General features: G+C 50.8%; 1 protein-coding gene across 3 annotated transcripts in view; it reads left to right on the forward strand.

Annotated features, from left to right (window-relative positions):
- LOC120096984 (uncharacterized) overlaps window positions 1-7,080 on the forward strand; it is a 32,214-nt gene that overhangs the window by 13,201 nt on the left and 11,933 nt on the right. For 2 of the 3 annotated variants that reach the window (XM_063274861.1, XM_063274860.1), the window contains exon 2: window positions 6,793-7,080. This exon is cut by the window's right edge and continues 11,933 nt beyond it. The gene's annotated coding sequence lies outside the window, so the exon portion shown is untranslated. The remainder of the gene's footprint in view (window positions 1-6,792) is intronic. The other variant, XM_063274862.1, reaches the window with a different exon arrangement.

The raw sequence follows: 7,080 nt of genomic DNA on the forward strand, positions 1-7,080 counted from the left end.
CTAAGTTTACACAGCGTCAGGGGAGGAGCAAAAGTCAAAGTGGGGAACCTCAGCAGACAGGAAGTTGATCCCAGTCAGGGCAGAGGGCTAGGGATTCCAAGGAAGCCATGCTAAAGCTGTTTGTGGAGGACCAGTTGCCTAACGGTCCTACTTTCCTACTTTAGAGCCCTTTCTTGTTTTCCTAGCGCGGCCCTGCAGATTTGAGAGGCACAAGGCCTGAGCCTCCCAAGCCTGTAGCTAATATGGCTACGGTTGCCTGGTCCACCTGGCCTCAGCGTAGACATGGATGCAATGTTTGTTCTTACAAGTGGAGAGAGGGACAGGACAGAAAAGCTCTTCCCTTTCCCTGCAGGCCCTGGGAGCAACGCTGGCACCCAGCCCTGTTCTTGTTCTTCCTGCACGCACAGGCTATGGAAGCTTCACTGCGCGGTGTCTAGGCAACAGATTCATGGTTTAGTTCGAAATCCCCTTTCTTCCCAAACACAGCTCTGAGCGCATGCGGATTAATCTGGTTGATTAGATGTCGGTTTGAAGGAGAGAGGCAAGCCTGGGGGGATGGGGTGCAAAGCAGGTACATTTTAAAGGTGGGCTGGGCACAGCAGGGAAGGGAGATTCCAGGAAGGGCTTTTGTGGGGTTTCTTGGTAACCAAAGCACGGGGTAAGGATGCTGAGCAGCTGTATGCGCTGTGCTGTGCGGGGCGGGGGTGCGGGGGCGTGCGGGGGTGGGGGCGCAGATTGTAGGGGCTGCATCCCTCAGGCATGCAGTCGCGGTTCCCGAGGGGCTGATCTTGGCGCTAACAGGTCCAGGAGAGCAAATTCTGGGGGCCTTTTCCAGACCCCACCAGGTATTAACATATCAGCCTCACTAGGAGGAACCTCCAGGGCCAAAGGAAGGCAAAAGCTCGTTCACGCTCTTCTAGCTTTCTATTTTTTATTTTTTTCGGAGCTGGGGACCGAACCCAGGGCCTTACGGTTGCTAGGCAAGCGCTCTACCACTGAGCTAAATCCCCAACCCTCTTCTAGCTTTCTAAACACAGGAAGATCCCTTCCTGCCATGCTCAGGGATAGGGCTCAGGCACAGGTGCGTGCAATGAGATGGATAGAGATTGCTCGGAACCCAGGTGAGCCATTTTAAAGCCAGTGTCTTTGAGTGGGGCCAACCTGTGTGGCTGTGGGATTGGGGAACCATCTCTACAACTTAACCACACGCCGGCCCCGCCTCCTCTCAGGTTTGGAGGGCTTTGGTCTGTAGGTGTTTGGGAGGATTGTTCTCACTGCTGAAGGCAGAATATAAAACACGCCACTTTCCTAATTCCAAGCTCTCTGTCTCACATCCCAGATGTTTGGTCTTCCTTCCGCTTGCTGCTTGCTGTTGGCAGTTGGGCGTCTCTCCCCCTCCTTCCCTATGTGATTATTTATGGAGGGCCAACTATGAGCTTGGCGCTGCTGTAGTCAACGGGGATATGTAACAATGAACCAAAGCAAAGGTCTCTACGGTGGGCAGCTTGGTCCAACTGTTGGTAGCAAAGAACCCAGGCTTCAGAGCACAGCCTGTACTCTGCGTGCGTGACATTCCTAGTGGGGAGAATGGGGGCCCGAACCCATGTGAGGAGTGGGTGGTGATTGTGGAACACACTACAGAGTGACAGGAGACAAGACAAAGGGACAGCAAGTGCTATAAATAAAGAGGGACTGGGCTGGAAGCTGCTTCGCTGAGGTAGACCAAATAAGGCCTGGATATAGAAGGAAGGTGATCCACTTCCCTAGCCTCCCCTCCCCAGGCATTGTGTCTGCTTTGTCTGGGCTCTGTCACCACACCGATCAAATGTCAGGCCCAACCAGGAGCCATTTGCTGAGAACATACCAGTGGAGAGCAGCGGAAAGTTTGCTAAAATTACTACTGGGAATTAGGGTGACGTGGGGGTACACAGGCTTAAACTAAAAGAGAGCTGAGCAGGAAAAGAGAGAAATCTGAAAGGAATCTCAAAACCCGAAGGGAGAGGGTCAGGAGGAGACAAAAGAGGTAGGGCATCTGGCCCAAGGGGAGGAAGGAGGCCTCAGTTGTTTGAGAACAGGAGAGGGGACCAGGAGAGGAAGCCAGTGCTCCTAGCTGCCTGAATCCCTGACCTTGGGGAACCTATCCTGGCTTCACGAGGGCCAGGATTAGGGAGCTGAGCTAGCCTCTCTCCGGTTTCTCTTTACAAACAGCTGCTCCTTCTTGTCGTTCTTTTGTATTCCGGCTGCTTCCAAAATGCTTTGTACTCTGCACACTTGCCGGCCCACTCAATACACCAGCCTCTCTTCTCCCAATCTCTGCTTTCCACAGACAGGGGCCAGCTGGGGAGGCAGCCCGGTTTCAATTAGAGCGTTTCAGCCAGGTAGACCTCTCTCCTTCAGGAGTGTTTGGAGGGGGCACTGTGTGGAGTGGCCAGTCTAGAAGCTTGAGGGGCTTAAAAGGAGGCTTGCTGGGGGTGTGGAGATCCCCTTTGAGACCCTGGGGGCAGGGAGATCCCTTTTGAGATGCTGGGGGCACAGAGGTCCCCTTTGAGACACTGGGGCACAGAGATTCCTTTTGAGAACTAGCCCCACATTTTCTACTTGTGTGGTCTAGCTCAGTCACTTAACTCCCTGAGCCAGCTTTGCTGTCAAGGTGGGTTTTTCCAAGGATTATGAAGACTATTCCAAGGTGAGGGGCCTAGCACACATCAGCACGCAAGAGACTTCACATTGGGAAGTTTTTATCCCAAGGAACACCAACATCAGGGATCCAGACTGCAGACAGCAGGGCTAGTCATCAGCTATAAGTTTTTGGCCCCCACATTTTCCTCAGCCCACCATGTCTCATCAGTTGAAGACAAGACCTTCAGGTGGTCCTAAACCCAACCCATCTCCACAGGATAGCCTTGAGTCAGGAGACCACTGCCCTGCTGCTGTCTGTAAAACTTTTCTCATGACCAAGGTGTACCCCAAGCCTACTAAAAGCTGGGCCAGCAAAATGACATTGTCAGGAAAACAACTGGGAGCTGAGGGGAAGCATTAGCTAAATGCTTTTTGTGTCCCAGGACCATGCAGACAGCTGCTGGTAGAGAGGCCAGCCTATGGGGAGGAGGCAGGTTAGACTGTGGCCCTCAGGAGTGGGCTGGCCAGAGACCCTTCAGATCAGCCAAGGATGCAGAAGGCCTAGAAACCTCTGAAGGAGAATGCTAGAGTATTTTGATATGAAAAAAAAAGGGGGGGCAAACATAGCTTGGTGAGGTGGTATAGGTCTTTAATCCCAGCACTCAGGAGACAGAGGCAAGCAGATCTCTGTGAGTTTGAGGCCAACTTGGTCTACATAGAGAATCCCAGGCCAGTCAAGGAGACCAAGTGAGATCCTGCCAGTGAGAGATAGTCACTATGGGGCTAGGCTAACTGTTAAGGCTCCCAGCTTTAAGGACCAAGCAACTACCATATTCTCAGCTCCCTGGTGTGCTTCTGCTGGTGTTACTATCTTTAAGCTGACTTAGAAAATTCTTTAGGGGGGCTGGAGAGATGGCTCAGTGGTTAAGAGCACTGTGTGCTCTTCCAGAGGTCCTGAGTTCAATTCCCAGCAACCACATGGTTGCTCACAGCCATCTGTAATGGGATCCGATGCCCTCTTCTGGTGTGTCTGAAGACAGCAACAGTGTACTCACATACATAAAATAAATAAATAAATATTAAAAAAAAAAAGAAAATTCTTTAGTATATGTCTTAGGGTTTCTACCGTTGTGGTAAAACACCATGATCAGAAGCAACTCTCAGGTCCTACTCCATCACGGAGGGAAATCAGGACAAGGAATTCAAGGCAGGAACCTGGAGGCAGGAACTAAATCTACTTACCTGCTTAGTCCTCAATGGCTTGCTCGGTCTGATTCTTATAAAACCCAAGAGCTCCTGCTTAGGGGTGGCCCCACCCACAGTGGGGCTGTGCCTTCTCGTATCAATAATTAAAAGGCCAATCTGACGGGGACATTTTTTCAGTTGAGGTTTCTCCTTCTTGAATGATTCTAGCTGTGTTGAGTGAATGGCAACAAGACTAACCGGGACAGGATGCATGTTTTTGAAAGTGGGCAAACTGGAAAAGAGCAAAGGGTGGGGACAGAGAGGTGGCTCACTGGTTAGAGCACTTGCTGTTCTTGCAGAGGAACAGAGGTCTTGAGTCCCACAACTCACAGGGCAGAGTACAACCGTATGTAATTCCAGTTCCTAGGGATCCGATGCCCTCTTCTGACCACCACTAGGAACACACATAATACACAAGCATACATGTAGGCAAAAACTCAAAACACAAAAACAAAAGCAAAAGAATCTTTCTTTAAGAAGAGGAAAAGTGTTAGGGATGGTGGTACATGTCAATTCCAGCACTCAGGAGGCAAAGGCAGGTAGATTTCTGTGAGTTCAAGGCCAGCCTAAGTTGCAAGATAGGTCTGGGCATCATACACCTGTCCAAGAAGAAGGAGGAGGAGGAGGAGGATGAGAAGGAAAAGGAAGAGAAGGATGAGGAGGAGGAGGAGGAAAAGGAGGAAGAGGAAGAGGAAGAGGAAGAGAGCAGAGAGATGTTAAGAACACCGGAAGCTCTTCCTGAGGACCTGGGTTCAATTCCCAGAACCTACATGGCAGCTCACAATTGTTAGCAATGAAATAGGTCCTGGATCTAAAATGAGCCAGGAACTAAGAACCTCTTGGTCTATGGGGCTGATCCCATCAAGTGTTTAAAGGTGAGAACGCAGACCTGGAGTTTGAAAGGTGGAGAAGGCTTTGCGAAGCACTGTGTGACAAGCTGTGTCCCCAGCAGTGGAAATCAGCATGTCCCAGAGTTCGGTCGGTGAATGGTGCGGTGAGCTAGAAAGGACATGAGGGAAATCTCTCTTGTCATACTGTGCTGTGTGATTTTGGAAGCATCAGATGGAAAGAAAAAGATACGAGGGTCCTATTGTCTATGCGTGAGCCCATCTCTGTGCCACACAGAACCGGATACATCTCAGCCAGCACAAGCGACTGTCACTGAGATCACATTCTGTGCATAAGCAGTGGGGTTCAGAGGGAATACGATGTTCATTTGCCCAAAGTTGGGCAGAGAATGTATTAGGATTCACAGTCAGGTCTGCTTTGTTCCAAAGTGATTTCTACTGATCTGCCGTACTTCTCAGACCAGCACAATGGACAATATCCTGAGAGTGATGGGGAGGCTGCTGCCTGAGACTGTGACAGACAGTGCGCTATCCTGAAAGCTCAGTGCGAGGAGCTGGCTAGATACTGAGGGGAGGAGAGGCTACAGTCGCAGCAGAGACTAAAGTAGCAATCAAGGTTGACAGATATGAAAAGGAAAAGACCAGACTGAGGATGGTGTGTGTTTGTGTGTGTGTGTGTGTGTGTGTGTGTGTGTGTGTGTGTGTGCATGTGCTTTTCTAAGAAGGGGATAAAACTCATTTCAGCAGACTGGTTCCGGGAAATTGGGAAGCATATCAGCAAGGTCAGGGCAGGCACAAATGGGGCAATCCCTTAGACAAGCAGGAGAGCTTGGTATGAGTGAGTTAGAGGTTACAGTGGACAACCAAGGGAAGATGTTTTTGTGTCCTGGTAGGTGGTGAGAATTAGGGGCTGGCTGGTGGGTAAGAGCTGGCTATCCTATGGTGGTGTAGGGCAGGATGATCTTGGAGAGAAGAGGAAGTGCTTGGAGGAGACCACAGCCCAGGGATCAGAAGATCAGAAGGCGAGATGGTACCTGGGCAAAAGGACTTGCCTTGTTGCAAGCCTGACCTGAGCTTGATCCCAGAACCCACTTTAAAAGGCTGGGTGTGTGGCGACGATCTTCCAGAGGACTCAGGGTCAGTTCCCAGCACCCACCTGCAGGGCTGGTACCATCAGGAACTCCTTTCCTGGGGCTAATGCCCTCTTCTGGCCTCCATGGGCACTGCATGCCAGTGGTACACAGGAATACTTCACACACACACACACACACACACACACACACACACACACACAGAGCATAAAAATAAATATATATTTCTAATAATAAAATGGTGGATGTGGTAGCAAGCATCTGTAATCCCAGCACTCCTATGGCAAAATGAGAGGTGAAGACAGGAGAATATTCAGGAATCGAGAAAGTTCCTGGAACAGGCAAACCCAGAAATGCGACAGAGCACCTTGCCTCAAACCTGTGTGCAAGGAAGGAACCAATCCTAACAAGTTGTGCCCTGACCTCCACGTGTGCCCTGTGACACGAGAGTGCCTACGCACACCACGCATGTGCACACACACGTCCACCACACGCACTAAAAATTAGGAAGAGAGAGAGAAGAAAAGGAGCCAAAGCGGTCAAGGCAAGACTGAGACTGGTTTCCTAGAAATCACAGAAGTCTTTCAAGAGGACAGATGGCCGGGAGTGTCAGATTCCAAAGAAAGGCAGGGTGACAGGAAGGCTGAGAAGAGAACTTGGGTGGCCTTGCAGGGAGCAGCTTCCAGAGAGTCACAGGGCAGCGTGGGGCTGCTGCCGTTTAATTAGGAAGAAGGATGAGCAGGATTTAAGCAGAGTGGATGAAAGTCAATAAAAGAAAGGGTAGGAAGTGTGGGCAGTCGGGGGTTACAGCTTCTGGTGGAGTGATTTGGCAAGGGAATGAATGAGACCGGAAGTGGGTCAGATAGCATGGTTTATTTTGTTTTTAAGATAAGGCAGCCCCGAGCACATGGAGTAGGGGTGATAAAGGATGTCCTTGGTTTGCTCTCTGCCTCCTTTTGGCTTCTCTGGCACTGTTTTCTCATTTCCAGCTCTCTTTCTGGACCGTAGGAGAGCGGCTTGTAAATGCTCGGACACTGTGAGATGGACTGGAAGATGCCTGGCTCACTGGTTCCTCCCTCACCTTCACAGATGTGCGGAGGCAGCTTGGAGCAGAGCTTGCTGCAGCCCCTTCCCTCCCCTCCCCTCCCCCCCATCATGGGTTTTCACTGATGGGCCTGAGTATGTCAGCCTCCAGAGGTCCCTGCTCTCAAGGTAAAGTGGGAGGGCCGTAGAGGACTGGGAAAGAAGCCACGCCTACAGACTGCTGTTAGCCTTTG

Source organism: Rattus norvegicus, chromosome 15 (assembly GCF_036323735.1).
Source record: "Rattus norvegicus strain BN/NHsdMcwi chromosome 15, GRCr8, whole genome shotgun sequence".
In the NCBI taxonomy this organism is placed as follows: domain Eukaryota; kingdom Metazoa; phylum Chordata; class Mammalia; order Rodentia; family Muridae; genus Rattus; species Rattus norvegicus.